The sequence below is a fragment of the Sorex fumeus genome, unplaced genomic scaffold (genome assembly GCF_029834395.1).
Source record: "Sorex fumeus unplaced genomic scaffold, SorFum_2.1 ptg000128l, whole genome shotgun sequence".
NCBI lineage: Eukaryota > Metazoa > Chordata > Mammalia > Eulipotyphla > Soricidae > Sorex > Sorex fumeus.
The window spans coordinates 56,377,919-56,402,643 of record NW_026606185.1 but is presented as its reverse complement, the minus strand read 5'-3'; the positions used below and the strand labels follow the sequence as shown (position 1 = coordinate 56,402,643).

Genomic DNA, 24,725 nt, shown 5'->3' with positions numbered 1-24,725 from the left:
TTATTGCTCTGGCACTATTATCTGGACTATGATATCAGCCTTATAACTAGTCTTCCTCTCTCCTTATTGCCCTAGCCTTGAATAAAACATTAACATGTGACAGTTCACAGCTTTTCATTGCTCCCAGTACCCTGGTCTCTCCCTTCTCACTGGCCATAAAAGCCTCAACTCCATAAGGCTCTTCTCTCAACCACTTGGACTTTCTCGTGTATGTGTTCTCAACTCTTATCATTTTTCTCTATTTATCACTTTTATCTAGTCATCCAACTCCTTGCTTATCCTTGAACATGGCAAACACACTCCCAAAGGTTTTTCCAAGACTTGAGCAATTGCCACTCACCATTCCCTTCCTCATGGGTGCTCTTTTCCACATTCCATTTCTGTGTGACTCCTTTACTCACTGAATTTGGGGATCTGGTTCAGCTGATCAGTTTCCTTCCCTCACAATACAACTAATTGAGTCCACACTCTCTCAGACTTTGATCTCTTTAGTGAAACCCACCTAACGGATTCTCGATGAATCTTGAATATCCGTTAGCTCTGAATACCCAGAACAGCCTCCAGGTATCAGAGGCCTATTTCCAGCCTACAGGAGAGGGTCTGGTTCACAGACTGCGTTCAGTAAAATATTCTTATTGGATAAATTATAAAGACCTCTGCTTCAAAAGAAATTACCATTTATTTATTAAGTAGACATAGGATGAAGGAGATAGCTCAGGGGCCATGAGGACACACCTTCAATATGCAGAGTCCTGAGTTCAATCTCTGACACAATACCACACACTCTCCATATATATAGCCCCGTTAACCACACGCATCATTTGAGTGGCTCTAGTGGTGCCCAGCATCAGTACATTGGTATGTCCTAGCATTGAATCACCTGACCTGGTGGAATGAGTAGCACCAAGAGTTTTCCCCAGGACACCTCAGAACTGCCTGTAAACCCTCTAATACCAGCCCCATCCCCACCTAAAAGAGAAAACAATATATTGAAAACTATAGTACACCAAAGCAAGATCATTGAATACTATGCACGTGGTATTGCAGAATTAAGGACTCGATGTTTCATAATTGGTATAAAGTTAGATACCCTGATGTTTGAATCAGAACTAGTAAGGAAATGTATTGTTTTTCTCTGAATTGCTGGAAATCCTTTTCCAAATTGAAAATTTGAGAAAACCCAGCCTCAGAGGGCTTCCAAAACTGGAACAGTCACATAACCCTGCCAAAAGATGTCCCTGTAGTTTTCATGGATGAAAAGCTCACAGGATAGCCATACACACATTTGAGGAAAGAACTGTTAAGATGTTCTGGGATGTGGCCACTCTCTGAAGGGAAAATTAGTATGTTACACAACAGAGGGCTTTCAGTCTGGATGTTCTAGTTACTAGTCTCTTGCTTGTGGCTTGACTCCAAGAACGACTGTGTTCCCTCTCACACTCTAGAAACACAGAAACTGTGGAAACCAGACGGGCTTACACCTACCATGCAGCAATCTCCATGGCACCTGTTTTTATAATTACTTGCTCTGTACTTAGAAAATGCAAATAAACTTGGCTATTAGCAGATGCAACACACAATGGAAATCCAATCCATTACAGAAATAGTGATTGAATTCTAAGTAAATAAATTCTGAATGATGTGACTTCTTACTGTTTAATGTTTGTATATATGACCCAAGCTTCTTCCTGCCTTCCATTATTATAAATTCACATAATTGCATTTTGGAAGCTTTAGATTCTTAAAAACAATCTATAAGACTTAGAAACTCAGGAATGAAACTATATCCAGAAAGGTTAGCATTTATGGCAATGGCTTCATAACTGTGTTCCACACACCCACCATTAAGCTTCAGAGAAGGGTCTCTCAGATACTTTCTTAGGAGAGACACTTCCACGGAGTTTAGAGCTCCCCCCAGGCTTACAATTGCCTCTGTAAGCAATGGCCTTGGAAGGATTTCCTGCCAGTCATTTGCTCTAATAAGAACCTGAGACTATTTCAGAATTCTTTTCTCTTTCAAGCATTGCATGTGAAAATATTCACTTTTCAGTGAAACACTGAGACTTCGCGGATGAAACATACTTTTATTTGGAGCAGAAGCCTTAGGCTAAAAGAAACCTCTCAAGTTTGATTTTGCCTGAAGGAAAAGATGTCAAGAGCAGTTAGACTCTGGAATATGCCTTCTGAGATTACCAGGAGCTCCTCTCTCTGCCTATAGGGCAAACAGAAATACACTGCCCAGTTTGTGGCATGGTTCATTTTTCAGTTAGCAAAAGGTCCAGGGTTTTGCTACAGCCGCACTTTAGAAAGTTTGCAAAGTTAAAATGAAACAGCATAGCCAACCCCAGTGGCAGGAAAACTTAAAAGGCTTTCCACACACAGGGGTTTTTAAAGTTAGTTGTATCTGCAGTGCACTAACTTCTGTGGAACCAAAAGAGAGGGAAAACTGCCTGAATTCACAAAATTTACCTGAAATAAAATTTCTCTCTATTTTATTTTTGGTACCATCAATAAATAAAGGAACTAATTATCATTTAGTTAGAGCCTACTATGTTCTATGGACATAGATTATCATATATATATATATTTTACTTTTGGGGTCACACCCAGTAATGCACAGGAGTTACTCCTGGCTGTGCACTGAGGAATTACTCCTGGGAATGCTCAGGGGACTATATGGGATGCTGGGGATCGAACTTGGGTTGGCCACATGCAAGGGCAAACACCCTACCTGCTGTACTATCGTTCCAGCCCATCATCACTTATATTTTAGAATGAAACGGTGCATCCAGGCATTTGTATTCTAACTAGTGTACATGTCAAACTGATCAGAAAGCTCTCTCCTGATTCGCTCTCATGGCCAAGACTGGGTTAAGATGAGATGGCCCACTACCAATGTGTGGGAACTTGGGGCAGGCAATCTATGAACAAAGAACTGAGCAGAAGTTCTTCATTTTCTTCCTTGTTTTAACATCCAGATGAGCTGCATTGTTTTTTATCATTAAAATAGATCCTGCCATGTTCTCTCTTTAGCGTGTTACTCTCTCTGTCTCTCCCCCCCACTTTCTCAGATTTTTTGAATAAAAGCCATTTTTACTTCCAAAAAATTCAAATAAAATAGGCTACTATAATGTTTATTTTGCAGAAAAAAAGAATGTCATTATTTCTTTTTTGTTCTGAGCCTCTATAGTTCTAAAGTAGAGACATCCAAGAAAGATAGTTTTGATGAATCAATTCATTTTTCTGAGGACTAGTTAATAAAAAGTACATGATAAAAATCACTTTTATATGAAGTTCCTCAATATTAATATCTTATGTAGAGTCAATCAAGTAGCTGAAACTTTAATAATGTTAGTCATGGGAGAAATTCTTCTGATAGCTATACAAATAAGGCTCAATCAACCAGATCATACAAAGATGATAAAAAGTTTAAAGGGTAAATAAGACAATAATAAACTTTAAATCATTGCTCTCAGAAACTTATTTATTAAAATTAAAAGCAAACAACAGGATGTGGAGAAACTAACATACATTTCTTCTGAGAAAAATAAAGCAACAAACATTTTTGAAAATAACCGGCATCTTCTTACAAGCTAAATGCATGTTTATTATATGGGTCAGCAATTTCACTCTTAGGTACTCACCAGAAATAAAAACACTATCACACAAAGGTTTGAAATCAAAGTTTATAGTCAAAAAAGCTACAAAAGTACTACCTAAATTCATTTCCATTAAGGTGAAAATGAATAATTAATTTGTAACATATTCATAAAATGGAGTGGGTGTTATAGTGGAAAGCTGTATACTTGACACCTTGTCATTAACAGTATTATAAATCACGGTACCTCAATAATAAATATGATTTTTAGAATCTGGAACCAGTCATACAAGCAAGAACCTCAAGGAACTTCAAAAAATGAGTGTAAGATGTCATTCACAACTAAGTAAGTACCTACTGTGAGCCCACTGACATGTGATTTCAGAAAAGGCGAATGAATGGACATTAATAAAGAGCATAACCAAGGTAGAAGAACAGGGCTTATTGCTAAGAGATATTAGGAGACTTTCAAGGTGATGATAAGATCCTCTGTCATGACAGGTGCTCATAATAATACAGGAGCACGCATATTTTAGAATCCAATCAGTTATATGCATAAACTAGGTGCAGTTTATCTAATATAAAATATACCACTACAAAACTGTTTTATACAGAAATGTTCTTTTCCAGACAAGTCCTTTCTCACAAAGACCAAAAGACGCAGATTTAAATTTTAAGAGTTTGGGGCCAGAGAGAATACAGCAGGCAGGGTGCTTGTCTCATACCTGGCTGACATGGGTTCAATCCTTGGCACCCCATATGTCAACCAAGTCCTTAGAGGAGTTATCCCTGATTGGATAACTTTACTAGTATAACTTTACCAGGAGTAAGCCCTGAGCACAGCTGGGTTTGCTCCCTTAACCCTGCTATATATATATATATATATATATATATATATATGTATATATATGTATATGTATATATATACATATATATGCTACATATATAATATCTTTTGAATATCTTGTGATCTTTAAAAAGAAAATTTAAGATAGAAATGATTGTGTAAATTTCTTCTAACATTGTGTAGAATGTGGCAAGTGATTAATAAATATTTATTTCATTATTTTCTTTCCAAATTATTCTCATGTGGAAACTATGAATATCTCCTTCAAAGGTGACTAAGTTCCCCCTTTTTTCATTTATTGTTTAATGTGAATTTTAGAATGTACTCAATACTTTTAGCCGGGTTCGATTCCTCCGCCCCTCTCGGAGAGCCTGGCAATTTACCGAGAGTATTTCATCCGCACGGCAAAGCCTGGCAAGCTACCCATGACGTATACAATATGCCAAACACAGTAACAACAAGTCTCACTATGGAGACGTTACTGGGCCCCCTCGAGCAAATCAATGAACAACGGGAGGACCGTGACCGTGACTTTTTGTCCAAATCCTACTAACGTAAAAATTAGTATCATGTAAATATCTATGACTTCAATTTATTATAATTAAGCATGGAAAAAAATTAATTCTATGAGAAACAATAAACATTTCCTTAGATATTATAGTAGCACTGATCCATATCTTCTCTTTCAATATTATTTTGATTTACCAGAATCATTCATGATATTCCACCTTCCATCCTCTCTTAAGAGGGCTGATTGAATCACCTCGACTAAGCCAAGTAATATGTAATCTACTCCAGCACAGTAGCACTGTCCTCTTGTTGTTCATTGATTTGCTCGAGCGGGCACCAGTAATGTCTCCACTGTGAGAATAGTTGTTACTGTTTTTGGCACTTCAAATACACCATGGGAAGCTTGCCAGGCTCTGCTGTGCAGGTGGGATACTCTTGGTAGCTTGCCAGGCTCTCAGAGAGGGACAGAGGAATCGAACCCCAGTTGGCCGTGTGCAAGACAAACGCCCTACCTGATGTGCTATGAGCATTCTAATTTTTAAAATGTGCATTGACCTAAAACTACTTTACGTGACTGCCTATATATATATATATATATATATATATATATATATATATATTCTATATCACTTGGTTTGCTCATTTAAGTATCCTATTTGGGCATTAACAGGATATACCCAAATCATAATATATCTGTTAAGATAGCAAATATTTACTGATTTTGCTTTTAATTGGTTTTAAATTCTATCACAATTAAAACTGTCAAAATACTCTGAAATTTAATATATGGCAAACATGGGCAAAATATGATTTTAATATCATACAAGATAAACAACCATCTAGCCAAGGCACAGTGCTATCTGAAAATAATCTCTGCAAAGATGGAAGTGCTCCCCCAAACAGTAGCTTCTGACCAAGTACAGTGAATATATGAGAATAGTGTGATTCAGGGGCTAAATTTGGTATTATGCTTAATTTTGGTGAATTTAAGTTAAAACTTAAACAATCACATTCAAATAGTAAGTGACTACATTATTAGACATCACAGGTCTAGAGAAATTTACTACTTTATTTGTCTCATTATTTTGTCATTAATTCAATGTCCTAGACTTAGCTTAGCACAATTGCTTGTTAATCAGTAGAGTTTTCACTGTATGTATAAATATTTTTTGCCCAGTGGAATAAATAACCCCAAAGATCTGGAATCTCTATATTTTAGGCAGTTTTAAAATTGCAGTTGGTATTTTAACCTAAAATATCTTGTTAAATTGCCTTTAGGTACATAATTTCTTATATTTCCTCCGAAGCAATCATAACATCTGGTTGCTTATTAATTAATAAAAAGTCTTTAAAAGTCTCTATTCGCAAGAAAGCAATTATTTGAAAATCATTTTAGCAGCCTTGGAGGTGCCCCCCCAGAGTTCCCTAACATTCACTCATAAAAATTGTTTTTGAGATTTTTCAGAGGGCCCTGAGAAATCACAAGTTTTATTATCTTACTTTGGAAAAGTAAAAATAAATGCTAGGAATAAATAGATTTATTTTACTGCTTCAAAGTTAGTAGTTAGCTGAAACAGCAAAAGAGTCCTATGGGAAGAATTGTAAATAAGGTGACTCAAACTTCCTTAGGCTTATTTGCATAGGTAAAATACTTATATTATTATTTTAGAAATATTTATATTAATATTTTTGAAATGAAGTCCTTTGAGAGGATAACTGTGGAGATGTCAGCTGTGAAGATCTCCCACTGTGTTCTTACCCTTGGGGAAAACAGTAAGCAAACCATCATAAGAAAGTACTTGAGAGTTTTTCTCTCTTAAACTCTATTATTAAATTCACCACAGCAATTTTATGTCTTTTTTTTGTTTGTTTGTTTTTTGGGTTTAACCCGGCAATGCACAGGGGTTACTCCTGGCTCAAGCACTGAGGAATTACTCCTGGCAGTGCGCGGGAGACCATATGAGATGCTGGGAATCTAACCCGAGTCGGCCACGGCAAGGCAAATGCCCTACCCACTCTGTTATCGCTCCAGCCCCCCATGTATGTTTCTTGATGCTTCATGTGAAAGCTCTCCAATAAGACAGCATTGGTGACTTCACCAAAGAACAGTCCCAGCCAGAGTTTCATGACAAAGGCCATCACAACACTTTCTAAAGAACAGATTCTTGGGCATAAGCTTTAAAACTCAGAGAGCTTATAAAAGTTTCAGGCTCTATTCTTTGTAGTCCAGAAGGAGAGCTACTACATGAAAGCAGACAGCTGGTCCTAGATCCAGGACAAAAAAGAATACAGGACCAGATAAGCTTACAAGAGAATTTATTTAAGTGTATTGGTTAGAATATAATTGGCAATCTTTTAGCTCTTTATCTTCTAAATATAAGAAAGCTTTTCTCTCTGTTCGTTAAATTTTTCTAATCTTTACAAAAGAAGATTGTGCTTTTGTAAACTAAAATTAAATGTTTTAGTGGTCTGAATTTCATGGACACACTTGGGATTGACATAAGAGTAATAAAAATAGGTCTCTATTTTTACCAAGGTCTAACTGCATAAACCACTACTGCAACACTTTCTCTGCTTAAATGCCATATTTGAGAAGAGGCTTTATTTAACCCTCTTCATTATTCGAAAATGTATATGGATGCAAATGTCCCCCAAGCCTTTCTTCAAAGCTATCTTTCCTGACACCAGCCTGGCTAGGGATTTTAAGAAATTATGAAAGTTCTAGAAGAGAGTTCACCCAAAGTTTATAGCATTACAGATAAAATTCAGTGGAGAGAGTATTGTAGGATTGGTTTTTAGCCTTAGGACACAAGTGTTGGTTACAAGTTCAAGATTTAGGAATAGGAGAGATAGTTCAGTGGGTAAGGTGCTTGCCTGGCAAGTGGCTGACCTTGGTTCTATTTCCACCTTCTTTTAAGACCACTGAATCCCACCAGGAATGATCACTGAATGCAGAGCAAGGAGTAAGCTCTGAGCATCACTGGGTGTTGTCCCAAAACAAACAAACAAACAAACAAAAACAAAACAATCAAAAATAGTGAGATTACCTGTTAACTTAGTTTTTATCTTATAAAAATGTAAATTCTTTTTTGTTTGCTAGAAGAGATAATGCCAATGATGTATTTTTAAAATTTTATTCTATTTATTTATTCTTTGGGTTTTGGGGCTACACTCAACAGTGCTCAAGGATTACTTGTGGTTCAGTGCTCAGGGATCACTCTTAGCAGTGCTCAGAAGACTATATATAGGGTGCCAGGCATTTTAACGGAGTCAACCACATACAAGGCAAGTAACTTACCCACTCTAAGTCTCCAGCCCAACGACCTTTATTTTTATATGCCAGAATCTTATTCTAAAATTTATTTCTCAAGTTATAAATCTTTTACACATGTTCATTTTATATTTGCATGAGTTATGATTTTCATTTTGAAATTGTTTCATAACAAAATTATATCATGATACAACAGCAGATTGTGACTCATGAGACTTGACTCCCACTGTCAAATCTGGCACATCATAACCTGACCAGTCGGAGCTTCAGAATCATTATCCATAAAGAGGAGGTGTTGAACCAAGATTAACACAGCTCCTTCCGAACTTCACCTTAATTATTCTAAATTGGAAGTTTGAACACCTGAACAGAAAAAGTGTAAGACACTGAAAGAAGGAAGCTTGATATTTAGGGAAAAAAAATAAAGCCAACTTCGAGCAGACTTGGAATATACTTTTTTAATTGCAGTAACAACTAAAAGGATACATTCAAAATGAAAAATCACCTTTTAAATTATTGCTGTGCCAAAAGCAATTGCACTTTAATTGAACCATTTGTTCTTCAGATAGAAAACTTTTGGCACACACATAAAATGAATGATACAAGATTTATGTTTTTCCTGGAGCAGCAAGGCATAAAATAGGGTCATTCTTTATCAGAAAGCAGATGCAATGCTCAGATAGTAAGTCTTCCCACACATTTATTTTATTATTGTTGTCAGACCTCACCCATCTGTGCCTAGGGAGCAGGGTAAAAGGAAGGAAAATGCTGCCAGGGATGAAACCCAGGGCCTCCCACATGCAAATCATATGCTTCTATTCTTCCATTAGCTTTGGAACTGAGAACAAAGTTGTTAAAAATCTAAAACGGAATTTAGATCCTGTTTCACTTTACACTCAATCTTCCAATCCCTTTTCGACAGAGAGCAAAGTTGCTATAGATCTAAAATGGAATTTAGATCTAGCTTAAATTTAAACTAAAAATAGAAGTGTAAAAACTGATACTTTTCCAAAGAAGAGCATTAGACTAAGCTGTTATGATTAATAAACAATTTATATTTTAATGTTTAAAAATAATTGGTCATTAAAGAATGAAATAAAAGTAAGAATAAAAACATTAATTAAAGTATGATGCTTACAGTACCCACGATGTTCATGAATTACTATGAGGAAATAATGAATTAATGAAACAGTGAATTCAGTTGTTCAGTTGTGTTTATTTTATATAGCATTTGAAATATTTTACCTACTAATAAGGACACATTACAAAATAGAGCATCTCATATTTGTTATGACCTAATTATAATCTTGAGAATAAGGATCTATTCACTGAACATGGTATTAATAAAGTAGTTCTTGCACAAATTTTGCATCATAATTATAGATTATTGTAAGTCAATAATTTCTTCAGTCATCATGCATATGTCATTAAGTGGTAAATTTCAAGGGTATCTATCTCAGAAATCTGTTGACTTTTCTAAAGTCTTCCTTATATACTACCTGCGCAAGAGGTGAAAATGTACCTTAACAGAAATAATCACAAAGATGAGACTGGAGAGATAGTATATCGGGAAGGGTGGTTTCCTTTCACCCAGTCAACTGTGTTGGATCCCCAGCACCCCATAAGGTCCCCTGAGCACTGCCTGGAAAGATTCCTGAGTGCAGAGCCAGATGTAAGTCAGCACAGTTAGGTATGGCCCAAAAAAACAAAAGAAAAGAGAAATAATCCCAATGAAATTCATAGATAAAAGTGATACTACATAGTGGAATCAAAAGAGATTTATAACTATTTTCAAATTTAGATACTAAGTTCTAGTTTTTCATGTCTAGATGCTATTATCATCCTGTATTATATTTGCTAATTTAAACTTTGATACATTTTAATACAAAAATAATTTTAAACATTGTGATTAAATTATATTATTTGCATGATATTCATTTTTAACAGTTGTCTAAACTGGCTTTATCTTTTGTGTCAATAAGTTCTTACACAAGAATTAATGCTTATAAAGTCTTAAAAGTAATAACATTAGGACCAGAGATAATACATGCGGTAAGGCACAAGTCTTACACTCAGCCAAACCAGATTTGATCTCCAGCACCACATGGTACTCTGAGCACCAGTAGAAACTTGAGTAGAGTCAGGAGTAGTCCCTAAACCTCAATCCTCACCACCCCAAAAGAATGACCTAAACCTCACTACCCTAAAAGAAAAACTTCATTCATTGCAAGTGTATCTGTGCAACATCATTACAATAGCGTTAATTTTTGTGGTTTTCATGCACAAAGTTACTGCAATCCACCATCATCAAGTACCTCAGGCCCTCCACCTCTGTCTATTTGTCTCTATCTTTACGTCTCTATCCCTTTCTGTCTTCATCCTTGGCCCTCTTGACCACCCCCCCATCACACTTGGTAACTTCCATTCTCTATTCAAAGTCAAAGGGTTGCAATTATCAATTATTTTGTACAAGTTTTCTATATTTACAGATTTTGCTTAGTTTATGAATCTTGGTAAAATTTTTCACTATTGCTATTGATTTTTAAAGTTTCTCCTTGTATATTCTTTTTATATGTTGTATGCATTATATGTATATTTTGTTTACATACTTACATTATATGTATAAACATGATTATGGTATTATGTTGCATTATTAGGTACTTGGAGGTGCAGGACAAAAATGTCTAACTGAAAATAATACCTTTAATTATCTTTTAACACTCCTTTTAAATAATAGTGATGTTTTCTATTTTTAAATGTATTTGATCACTATTATTATTTCTATTTCAACTTTCATGTAATTAGAATCTACCTATTAGATACTTATTTATTATTCCAAACCCTTGTTTAATGATACTTCCTACTAAAATCTTTATGGGGGGGTGGCGGGGGGGGGAGGGGATTTGGTCCATACCTGATGGTGCAGTGTGGGGGTCATATGCAGTTCTAGGTACTAACCAGGGTTGACTATAAGCAAACAAGTGCCTTAATCCTTGCACTATCTCTATAGCCCCTGTAATGTCATTTTTATCTGACTACTTTTGAAAAATTTTATCTTTACATTTATGAATTTTTTTTAATCTTTGATTTTAAATGGGCTGGAGAGATAGCACAACGGGTAGGGCGTTTGCCTTGCACCCGGCTGACATGGCCAAGCCAAGTTCAATTCCTCCACCCCTCTCGAGAGCCCAAGAAGCTACCAAGAGTATCTCACCTGCATGGCAAAGCCTGGCAAGCTACCAGTGACATATTCAATATGCCAAACACAGTAATAAGTCTCACAATGTTACTGGGCCTGCTTGAGCAAATAAATGAATGACAGGAGGACAGTGACAGTGATTTTAAATAACTTGCTTATAAAATTACCAGATATAAGTATTTTAGAATGTTTATCCTTTGGGAAGTATTGATGAAAGTTCTGGATCATTGAAATTTTTAACTAATTGGGAAATTTTGGGTATCTACTTCTTCCAAGGAGTTTTTTCTGCATCAATCTCTTTATCCTCTTCTTCCAGACAATAATAAGGGCAGCAGAGCTTTCAAAATTATCTCAACATGGGGCTGGAGTGATAGTACAGCAGGTGGGGCGTTTGCCTTGCACGCAGCCAACATGGCCGACCCAGGTTTGATTCCCAGCATCCCATATGGTCCCCTGAGCACCGCCAGGAGTAATTCCTGAGTGCATGAGCCAGGAGTGACCCCTGAGCATCGCTGGGTGTGACCCAAAAAGCAAGAAAAAAAAATTATCTCAACAGTTTTCAGACCTATACACTTGATTCTCACTTGCTTTTATCTTTGCTATTCAAACTACATGATTTCTATTGACTTACCTTAAAGTTAAATGATTTCTAGCACTGTCATTCCCAATTTCACTGCCAAATACCATCAGATGTATTTTTTTATTTCTGTTAAATTTTATAGTCCCCACATTTGTTTAAAAGCATTTTGGGGTTTCTATTTCATTTTTTTGCTCTGGTCTCATTGCTGAGAACTCTTTCTGCATTCATTTTTAAAAAGTATCTTTCCATTCTTGTTGGAGCATGATTAAAATGGAAGCTTCACATCTTTGAAAATTCTAACGTATGTTTTCTTGAGTTTAATTATCTCATCTTTTGAGATTTGTTCAGTTTCTCCTGATTCTTGTTTAATAATTTTTAATATCATCTGTGCATTTCAATTGTTAGCATTATAAATCTCAGAAATCTATCAATATATTTGGTAAAAATTAGCTTTTGTTTTTCCCCCCTTATCATTTGTTGTTGTAGAAGAGTACTATCATCTCCTAAGTCCTATATATTTTTTTCCTCTAATGTGGCCTAAGAATACACTGGCTTTTCTTGCAACAATGTAATATTGTCCACACACATTGAATTCAGTGAGGATTTAAAACTACTACGTGTTCAACTCCTCTATTTTGTTAAAATAATGTTTTTCTCAATCTGGTGGAATTCTTATCAATTTAATTATTAATATATTTATTGAGATATTAATACATTAATAATTAATAAAATAATTAGTCTTATCAATAAATGTGTATCAATTCTTTTGATAATTATCATTTTGAAGACCCAGAAAATTATGCCTTTATTGTTTTGCTCCGAAAACTCTTAAAAAAAAAACTTCCCCATTTTCACATGATACATACTAACCACTAAAACATTTTAAAAGTCAAAGTTCAGATTTTAAAAATATGTCCACTAAAGTAAACCTCTGTTGGGGCAGAACATGGTGGGTTGGGATCCCACCAGCAGTACCCAGGTTAACTCCTGGTTCTGTGCTCAAGGATCACTTCTAGTTTCTAGTGGAGCTTGGGAGACCACATGTGATGCCAGGGATTGAACTAAGGTTGGCTGCATACAAGGCAAGTGCCTTACCCACTTACTATCTTTCTAGATCCAAGAGTAAACATTTTGGCCATCACACATTCTTCTGACATTCAACAGTCAGATAATAGTATCATCTTTGTATATAAATTATATATGAAAACTTTGTAAATATTTCCTTCAGTTTCCCTTTTGTTTCAATGACGTTTAATGGTAAAAATGATAATGCTAGTGATACTAAAAGGAGCTATAGTTTCAGTGACATAGCAAAATTATTTTGATATTCCAAATAGACACTCAATTGATGAGTAAATAGGTATTTTATTTTTTTATTTTCAAGCAGACCCAGTAATGTCTCCATTTTGAGACTTGTTACTGTGTTGGCATATTGAATACGTCATGGGTAGCTTGCCAGGCTTTGCCGCGCAGGTGAGATACTCTTGGTAGCTTGCTGGGCTCTCCGAGAGGGGTGGAAGAATCTAACACAGCTGAGCCAGGCTGGCTGCGCACAAGGCAAATGCCCTACTGCTGTGCTATCGCTCCAGCAGAAATAAAAATCTGAATGTATTTAGTGACATTTTGGAGCACTCACAGATGAGTGGAGAAAGCTACATGTGTATTTAAAACACACGTTCTCATGCTCTCGCTCTCTGACTTGACCCTCTCCTTTGCCTCATCCTAAGCAACAACCTTTGTCTCTGGTGGTCCTGCATCTAAAGAATTTCTTTTCAACTAATTTGTCATTTCGCCTGTGACTGCTACTTTGGAGAATTCCATCTTATCTGCCATATCAGAAACCTGGCCAAGTCAAATGACCTAACAGCAACTTCAACCCCTATTGCAAACCTGGTGTTGGAGTCTGTCTGACAAAATCAGTTACAAGCATTTTATAATATTCAGGGTTAATAATTTTTTTCAAATGATTGAGGGAAAACAATAGCAATTCTCCAACCCCTACTGCCAATTCAATGCTGGAGTCTGTCTGAGAACATCAGTTACGTCTAGTTCATAACATTCAGGATTAAGGGAATTAACTTGAATAATTTGCCATCTAGACCAATCTTTATTATGAAGGACAACATGAGGAAACATATACATATTTGTTTGTGTGTATATATGTGTGTGTGTGTACATATGCATACATATAATATAAAGGGAATATGTTCCGTATTTGTGTTGTGCAAGTAGAAACTCAATTGTGCATGCTCATACGATGACAAGAGTGTGTTGTGTTTAGGTGGAGTCAGTCCAGGCGACAAGAGCCTGCAGTGTTTAGGTGGAGTCAGTCCAGGCATCTGTGATCTATCTTCCTCATCAGTGAACTTGCTTCTTTTGACTGGAGCCTGAGGCATCTGCTGCATAGAAAGAAGTACCATGTTCACGTGATGGAACAGTCCGACCTAACAGTCTAAATCCCTCTGGAGTGGTGATCTGAGACCAGCCTTCCTTGGGAAGACCAACATCTCAATTCCAAATAATCACTATGTTGGAAGTGTCTGGGGAGACAATCAAACACTGACCATCACTGATCTAACGAATCTCCTAAATGTTCAGTAGAAGATTTGGGAACAACCATCTCTGCTATCTGTAGGAGCACCAGCTTTTTTCTACAGCTATGTGATATAGAATCACCAAAAAATCTTCAAAAACATAGTCCTTCAATAATATAAAGAAATTCACTTCTTATTTGACAAGGTTTTGAAAGGACAAAATTTATTCAAATAGTCACCACACTTTAAAATCTATCATAGAAATTCAAGTTGAGCCAGGTACTTACAAGGACACTCCACGTGTTACCTAACTTCTCAAAACTTAAGAACATTCAATCTTTTTACTACTCTGTGCATTTTTATCAAGGGCACTCAAAGGGTAAAAAGCTTGTTGCAGGTTTAAAAATAGCATAGGATAGATTTAAATTGCAGTAGGTTTGCACGAAGTCTGTATTATAACACACCAACGCAGATTATCTGGCTGCTTTTTATACTCAGATCTCCAATGAGATGTCACTTTTTCAGAGTGTCTTCCAGACACCCACATCTTAAAAAGTTACCATGTTATCTTTTATTATTACAGATTATTTTAATTTTTAAGTTAGAGCCTATTAGATAAGTTCTGGCTTTGATAGAGTATAATAAATTATAAGAAGAATGAAACATGGTTTTAGTAATCATGTTTTGGTGGACAACATTTGTTCCTTGCCTATTTTCCTCCACAGCATGACAGAGAGCATGGAGCATGGGGAAGATCTTGTTTAGTATGCTAACCTGTCCATCGTTAGCACACAGTGAAGAATCTATAAGTATCTTTAAAAGAGAATACCTCAAAATAGTAAGTGCTGTCTCCATAGAACTTCACACTATTTTCAAAGCATAAATTGCAGTCATTGCAGTATATCTTTCCTGAATAACTAAGCTTTCTTCCAACTTAAAAGGAGAATACAAATGTTATTTATGTTTTAAAATGTTCTTAAGGTTTTTAGTTTCTTCCCAAATAAACTTAAGATGGAAAAGGAAAGAACTGAGATAAGTTGGCAATACTCTGTGGTCATATCAGCTATAATTGTCTGAATGGAGAAGGGCAATTAAACCAGGTTTTGTAGATAATTGCATATCAACAATGCACATTGCATATTTCTAATTGGTCTTTTACACTCAAAGGTTAGAGCTTATATATTTAAAAGCTCTCTCTTGTGCTTATAAACATATTTCCTAAAACCTTGAAGGTATTTTCTTTCAGGGATAAGTATAATCCACAAGGACAACATTTTAACCCTTTTGTGAAATTCCAACAAAATACAAAATTTATCCCTGCTGGGTAACACAGCCATAAGTGATGTGGATGTGACATCTCACTGAAAATTCTCATTCCATCACTTTATGCTCTCTTCCTTAACCAAAATCATGATTTGATAGCAAAGAAAATGTGGTTACCTATAATTCCTATTTATTGTGTGGCTTGCATATTGGCCACATGGCTCTTTCAAATCCAAGTTAGCACTGAAGTTAATTGTCAGGATAAATCAAGAACAATTTGTCATTTGTTCACCTCTGGCCTTGTCCCTTCTATTAACACAAAGTGTTTCCACAAGTTTCCCGATAGAAGTAAGCTCCAGAGAACTTGTTGCATTTTCTGCCTCTTCCAAGGGGAGAGAGTGGGGAGGGATAAAGTTTCTTACTCAAAGTTTAGGTGCTCATCAAATCCAAATAAATAGAAGCTAAAATGCCACCACAAATTTTGCTGATGTTCTCCCTTAATTTAATCGTGAAAAAAAAAGCTCTGTTTTTCCTTTTTTTTTAAACATGCATACTAACAACCAGAATGATATAAAATATGTTAAGGCCTTTAGAAAATAAGTCAACACTGAAGATAAAATCCATGTCATCAGATTCTATACCAGCAGAACTCCTTTGTGTGTATGTGTATGTGCGTATGTGTGTGTATGTGTGTGTGTGTGTGTGTGTGTGTGTGTGTGTTCATGTGTGGATGTAGTTGGGCATGGGACAGAAAATAAACCCAGGGACTCATCCATGTAAGACATCAAATACCATTGAGCTGTATCCCTAGTCCCACAAAAGTCATTTTAAATACACTGTCACTGTCAGTGTCCTCCCGTTGTTCATCGATTTGCTTGAGCAGGCCCAGTAACGGCTTCACTGTGACAATTGTTACTGTGTTTGGCATATTGAATATGTCATGGGGAGCTTGTCAGGCTTTGCCGTGCAGGCAAGATACTCTCGGTAGCTTGCCGGGCTCTCCGAGAGGAGTGGAGGAATCGAACTCGGGTTGGCTGCTTGTAAGGCAAAAGCCCTACTGCTGTGCTATCGCTCCAGCCTTTAAATACACATATATGTGAAAATCAGTTTGTTAGAAATATCTACCATAATGTTACATAGGAAATTTATATAATAGGGATATTCTCTTGCATCCCTCACACAGCCAGATTTATTAAAGTTAAGGGGATTATTCTTAAAGAGAAATTACGAGATATGCCACTTGAACAAATTTGTTTTAGATTTTTATTCATGCAAATTTTATAGAAAAAAGTTGTGAAAGAAAAAAGGAAAATGTACTGTTAATAACTTAAAAATAAAGTTTTATAATGTCTTTTGTTTCAGAAATATTAAAAGCCTATTATATGCCTACTCTGATTTTCCTAAGTTTCTGTAGAAGCAAGTTATTATTTTCAAACAAGATTTTCCCAGTCTAAGAAATATTTCTCACAATTACATAACCTTATGCTATCTTAATAATTTTTTCATGTAAAAACAGAAATACTGACTTTTATATAATGTTTGTTTGAACTTTAATGATACTACAAATTGTTACAAACAACTGTAATTTTATTTATTTTTTTAAAGTATAGGAAGCAGGTTTGTATAGTACAGACAGCATATTTATATAGAAAATATTCCATCAGAAAGCTTAAAATAAAAAACATGTGAAACTCACCTCCCTCTTTCATACCCACTATTCGACTTTCTCTTAAGAGTTTTAGGATAACTACGGGCATATTTTCAAAAAGTTTGATAACAAAATAATTTGAAATCACATTTAGAGTTATTCAATATATTAAATCGAATGTACCTAACTATATTTTTGGACAATTTAATGCATTTAAGAATCTTTTAAAAATGCTTGTCACTGAAGTGGCATTTTTAATATTGAAACTTTGCTTTGAGGTCTTAGTTTGTTCTTCCCTGAACTAAATTTGTTATCTCTGTTCATCTTACAATTACCTATGAATTGACTATTAATATGACTCAACAGCTTTTCATTCATAAATACATTTAGCTATTACATTTTAGCAGAACACTTAACAGTTTGACAAGATTTTGAACAATAATAATTATCTAACCTACCAATTTGATGACTTTGAAGTTTTGAAAAAGGTTTGCTGGCAACAGGCCTTAAAAAAATTGTCAATTGATTCATAGAGTACTTAAGGAGAATTATCCATTTTCTTCATAAAGTCATTTTACTTCATAAAGGTATAAAGTAATAGCAACTTACTATACATACCCAGATTTATTGCTAAACAGAGAAGAGATTCTTGGGTTATTAGTTTGGTAAGTGCTTCAGCATGACTGCTATTAACTTGTAGTACTCATTCGGTGTAGTAGGTCAAGAGAAAGCCCTGGGTTTCTCTTCAATGGCTTTACACTGAGAGGAACTGAATGGCTTAACAGCTTTCTGGCAGCCCACACTTAGAATGAGTATCAGGAATGCAGAATAAGGAAAGTATTAAAAGACTCCTACATTGCACCACAGCAGTGATTAGACAGGACAATCTTAGGGCTTTGCAAACAGAAAGCAGAAAGCAAGCAAGTCTGCAGCTCTGAGGGAAATCTCTCAACAAAACTCTACTGCAAATCCAAGCTCTCCTCTTAAAGACCTCGGGCAAGGAAAGGGAGTCTCAGCCCCTCCAGAGTAGAAGTTTAGGGCCCATCATGAGCGGCTTATATTACTGTCTTGGTGCTATTCCTTCAGGAATGAAGTATGCAGAGGACAGCTTCTATGGGCTTTTGCAATAAGGAAGAAGGTCAAGAGACACCAACTCACACAGCCAACACATTAGACATCTGTACCGATGTACTTACACCTTCAAATGCCTTCAGATTTCAGCCTCTGGAAACATCTAGCCCATTTCTTTATGGCACTCTTGCTTCCATCAGCTGTGGAAATTAGCATAAAATAATATAGTAACCCAACAAGTGCTGGACAGCATTTCAGAGCATCAGATCAAGTGAACACAAAAGGCTCATTGCTGGTGTGCAAAATCTGAGTGACAAACAGTGAGTAAATACCTTCCGATGCACCAGAAGGGGGAAGGATGCTGAACTGCTCCCGGCTGCCTGCTCGCTTCTTGTGTAACAGCAAAGGCGGCTCAATTCCTCTGACTGGCTGTGAAGCCTGGCTGCCTATTGGCGTCGGGGCGGTCCTAGTGCCTGCTGCAGGTTCCCTTGAAAGGTAATTCCTAGAGCCTTCTATTGCCTGTGTTTCTAATGGAGTTCATCAAGGGTGTTCAGAGATAAAGGCTTGTTACGGATCAGGGTAGTGTCTGTGGGTTGGGGAAAAGCAGTTTGTAAAGCAGGATCTGTTTCCCAGCAGAAACCAAAAGGGGTTTTAGTTTTCGCTGCTGTAGAAATTAAAAAGGGCTACAGATAATCTAGTTGGGAGCGATAGAACAGCAGGTAGGGCATTTGCCTTGCACGCGGCCGACCTGGGTTCGATTCCTCTGTCCCTCTTGAGAGCCCAGCAAGCTACCAGGAGAGTCCTGCCCACATGGCAGAACCTGACAAAACTTGATATGCCAAAAACAGTAACGACAAGTCTCACAATGGAGACGTTACGGGAGGACAGTGCTACAGATAATCTAAAAGATGACCCTGCAAGTATTACAGCCAGAGCACTTTTAGGAAGAAAAGGAATTGGTGCAAATTTTAGAAAGAAAGAGAATTGGTACAAATACTATACACACTATAAATTATTTGTTTTTTTCTCCATCTTAAAGCATAAAGAGAATAAGAAGGGAAGACACCTGGGATATTTTTTGGTTTGTTTGTTTGTACACCCCCCCTTTTTAAGTCTGATATACTTTTTTCTTGCCACTAGCAAAAGATGTTGGCCAAGGTGGGAGATAATAACTCAATAGGCTGAGTGTATCCTGCGCATGCAATGGGTTGGGGGTTTGACCTCTGCACCTCCTGGTACCCAGAGTACAGTTGGGAGAAACCCAAAAGCAAAATGCTCTGAGAGCCCCATGACTCTAATCAGTGAAAAGCTGTAAAACTTCACGTTGTGTTCAAATGTTCCAATAAAACAAATACAAAAAAAAACCCCAAAAAAACCCAGAAACCTCCAGAAGCATATTTTATCTGAGAGGCAAAATGTTTAAGAGCCAGTCCATCAAAACATCACCTTTTTTTCTTATTAATTGATGCAATTTTTCTTTTCCCACACACCATCCATATTTTTAGTTTAGTTAGTAACATATTCATCAGAATAAATTCTCCACTTACTTTGATAGAATAACCTGGAAGACTCCGCGGCTCATAGAAGACCCTCTGTAAACATTGTGGATAGAACAAACTGGCCAGTTTGCTGATTAAATACACTAACAAGTGCCCAAGGTACTCTTGTAACTGATTAAATTCAATTAGCATATCTCTGAGCAGCTGTTTCTCACTTGAGACATTGTGGTGAGTATTTGCTTGCTAATAAGAGCTAATAAGTTAAATCCAGAGAAAAGATATTAAGATGTGAACAATCAAATAGTTATGTGTTTGTATAATATATGCCATAAAATAATGAACAGTGTAAGTCTACCTGCTGCTTCTCCTAGCAACTTCTGGGCTTTGTTGTTGTCGGGATGGCGTTGAGACATTGATGGTTTTTTCCTTCCTCTGAATATGTAGAGTTTGCCTGCTGTGGGCAATAGAGAATCGAGAACTCTACTAAGCTTTGTTAGCAGAGTAAATATGTACAGGTATTAACACGGGTGAAGAGAGAGAAGAGCAAGTAGGTAGTACTTAGTACAGGTCTTGGATCGGAGCCTAGCATCAGCTGGTGGTTAGCAGGAAAGCCCAGCAACCACCGGGAGATGGTGTTCCCTACAAAGGTGGTTCCCCATCACCCCCACAAAAAAAAGGGCAGTTTTAGCTTATTTATGATTTTGTCATTATCTTCACCCTGGCTCCCAACATAATAGCTATTCTTATGAGTTAACATACATGTTAGTTCCCAAAGTTGGATATTTACATAGCTGTGGCCATAGGGTGATGAGCAATTGGCAAGCACCCTTAAAATGTAGCAGGGATGTCCTGCTAATCTCTGGTTGTATTTTAGTGGAATGTTTGCTGCTTGTTTCTTGCTTCACTGCATCTTTGCAGTCTTCATTGTCTGAGCTAAGCTAAGCTTGTTTTACCCGTTTAACCTTGGGTTTCTTATTAGGGGCATGATTTCCCACACAGAAGAGACTTGAATGGAACAGTATCTGGGTTTGGGATTAGAACTTTGGATTCAAATTTGACCCCTTTGTATCTCCATGTAGTTGCTTTAGAAGCTAGGTTAATGGAGAGAGTGCAATGGGCAGGACACTTGGCTTGCACGCAGCTAATTTGGTCCAATTGTTGGCATTCTGTGTGGTCATCTGAGCTCACCAGGAGTGACCCTTGAACACGGAGCAGGAGTGATCTGTGAGTGTAGCTGTGTGTGCCCCGCAAACAAACACACACACACACCAAAACAAACACCTATGTTAAAGTCTTCTTATGACTATTAAATTAAAACTGAATAAAGGGACTAGCACAGAAATGTCTCTTAAAAATGTCATTAGAAACAAATTAAATTTCTTTTTAAAGGTAAAGGTAAAGGTAAAGGCCCTCCCGTTGATCGTCGATTTGCTCGAGCGGGCCCAGTAACGTCTCCATTGGAGACTTTGTTGTTACTGTGTTTGGCATATCGAATACTCTCGGTAGCTTGCCAGGCTCTCCGAGAGGGGCGGAGGAATCGAACTCGGGTCGGCCATGTTGGCCGCTTGTAAGGCGAACGCCCTACCGCTGTGCTATCGCTCCAGCGATATTTTAAAAAATATACTATATTTCTTATAGTATATTTATATATAGTATAATATATGTAAATATATTATACTATATTTCTTAACATTAATATCAAAGAGTCTCCTGCCCCCGTGCCTGGCTGTCCTCACCGGGGCCCCTTGGAGGGGGCCAGGTTGAGTTTCCCTCCTCCCCCCCCCAGCAGAGCCCCAGCAGCCAAAGACCTCCAGAACCAGCCACAACCATGCTGAGACCACTCTCCACACATCTGGACAAGCTTCATGCATGAAGGAACTGGCAGAGGAACAAAGGCATGAGATCTCCAAGCCTGCTTGGATTGGGACTGGGCCTTCTCCAACCAGGTCCCCCATCTTCCAGTAGGTAGGCGTCACACCTACCAGCTGCCACCGGCGCCAGGTTGGTCCCATCAACGGCCAAGACGCAGAGACTATAAAACACAGCTTCTGAAAGACATAAGACATCTTATTATCTCGTTTTTCCTTTGGAGAACCAGGCAGGCTACCGAAAGTATCCTGCCCGCATGGCAGAGTCTGGCAAACTTCCTGTGTCATACTCAATATGCCAAATACCAGTAACAATGATGGGTCTCATTTTCCTAACCCTGAAAGAGCATTGAATATGGCTCTTTTAAAATCTCAAGACTGGGAAGAAGGAGACATTACTGGTGCCTGCTCGAGGCAATCGATGAACAACAGGATGATAGTGAATATCAAAGATTCCTATTCTGGAAATGTGCAGTAGAGACAGTATAGACTATAACAAAAATAATAATGACATTAAGCTTCTTTTAGTTAAAAAATCTTGAAAATTTAATGTTTCTAAGTATAATGAGAGTAGTTATACCACTGCATAGAATTAAGGATTAAATGGGATATTGCACACTGAAGACCAAGCACAAACATCCATAAGTGAATCAATGAATAGTTTGATCAAATACAGTTGTTGGGCTGGAGCGATAGCACAGCGGGTAGGGCGTTCACCTTACACGCAGCCAACATGGCCGACCTGAGTTCGATTCCTCCGCCCCTCTCGGAGAGCCCAGCAAGCTACCGAGAGTATTCGATATGCCAGACAGAGTAACAACAAAGTCTCCAATGGAGACGTTACTGGGCCCGCTCGAGCAAATCGACGATCAACAGGAGGGCCTTTACCTTTACCTTTTACAGTTGTTGATCTGTGAAGGCATATAAAATGTGAATAATAATGTCAGAGAGATAGTACAGGGGTTAAGGTGCTTGTCTTGCACATGGTTGAACCCAGTTCAATTTCCAGCATTGCACACGGTCCCCAGAGCAATACCATGGTGATCCCTGAGCACAGATTCAGGAGTAAGACCTGAGCACTGTCAATATGCCTTCTGTTCAAAATGCATACTTATTAGTACCAAAGAGACAATACAGCTGGCAAGGCACTGGCCATGCATACAATTAACATAGGTTTGATCTCCAGCACCACATATGATTTCCTAAGAACTACCAGGAGTAGTCCCTAAACTCAGAGCCAGCTGAGTGAGATCCCCAATAATATACTTTCTGGATTCATAGAGCAAGAGAAATTTCTATCTCAAACACATAATTAAATTCCCCATGCCCTTTACAGAAGAGATCAAATACATTGTACGATAAAATCAACTACGGTGACTCATGTAAGAGTAAGATGAGAGGTGAATTTATATTTTATTGAATATGCACTTACTACCAGTTCCTCCAAATCTTTTAGAGATATGAATTACACATTGTAGTCAACACTCATTAAGGGTAGAGCTGCTAATGTTACCAGCTAGAGCATCAACTTTTTTTTTTACAGTGCAGCTATTTAACCCAGTGATTCATATCTACAAGGTAAGTGCTCTATCACTAGCTACATTCGCATCCTGAGGTCCTCACCTTGAATCACTGACCTAGTCAACAGTGAATCACAGGAAGAACCCCAAGACCTTCTGAGCACCATTTGGAGCACCTTCCCCAAGAAAGGTAAGTTGATAAAAAAAAATTGCTGCCAAATCAGATACAGGCAAAAAGTTCAAAATGATTAAAAGTAAATTTCATTAAGGAAAATAGGGTACTACTTTAACCAGTAATCCGTTCTTGGGCACTCAGGTTTCTTCCAGTTTCTGGCTATTGTAAAGAGTGCTGCAATGAACGAACAAGTGCAGATGTCACTTCGACTGTACTTTTTTGCCTCTCTGGGATATATTCCCAAGAGTGGTATTGATCGGTCAAATGGGAGCTCAATTTCTAATTTTTTGAGAATCGTCCATACTGTTTTCCAAAAAGGCTGAACCAGTCGGCATTCCCACATTTGGTACATCTACAGAATGGAGTAATATGTAGCTGTTAGAAAAGATGAAGTTATGAAATTTACATACAAGTGGTACTACATGGAAAGTATCATGCTAAAGCGAAATGAGTCAGAAAGAGAGGAACAGATATAGAAAGATTGCATTCATCTGGGGAATATAAAGTAACAAAATAGGAGACTAACACCCAAGATAAGTACCAGGAGGTTTACTCCATGGCTTGGAGGCCAGCCATACATGCTAGGGGAAAAGGCAGCTCAGATAGAGAAGGAAGCACCAAATAAAGGGTGTTGGGAGGATCCTCCCAGGATGGGAGAAGCATGCTGAAAGTAGACTATAGACCTAACATGATTGCCACTCAATGCCTCTTTTGAAAACCACAGCACCCAAAAAGAGAGAGAGAACCAAAGGAAATGCCCTGCCACAGAGGCAGGGTGGGACAGGGAGGATAGGGGGTGGGAGGGATGCTGGGATCAGTGGTGGTGGAAAATGAGCACTGGTGGAGGGATGGGTACTTGATCATTGTATAATTGAAACCCAAGCACAAAAATCTGTAAGTCTACAACTGTATCTCATGGTGTATTACTAATAAAAATTTTTAAAAAAAGAAAAAAATAGGGTACCACTTTCAGATAACTTGGGCAGGGTTTCTGTGCTCTTGTTCCACTTAGAACGACTAAAAATATAAATTATGTACATTCAGTGACACGCAGAAATGCATAAAGGAAAGGGCTTTGTACCATATCAAAAGATTGATAAACAAATTCACTTTTAAATATTTTAAGTTGGGTAAATGTTTAA

The 24,725-nt window shown here is 37.4% G+C and overlaps 1 protein-coding gene across 1 annotated transcript in view; it reads right to left on the bottom strand.

Moving 5' to 3' along the window:
* The window catches only part of RAB27B (RAB27B, member RAS oncogene family), a 164,588-nt gene extending 145,660 nt beyond the window's left edge, over positions 1-18,928 (bottom strand). The window contains exons 1-2 of the mRNA XM_056138190.1: positions 18,854-18,928; positions 18,647-18,721 (exon numbers count right to left, since the gene is read on the bottom strand). The gene's annotated coding sequence lies outside the window, so the exon portion shown is untranslated. The remainder of the gene's footprint in view (positions 1-18,646; positions 18,722-18,853) is intronic.
* Positions 18,929-24,725: the final 5,797 nt, after the last annotated feature.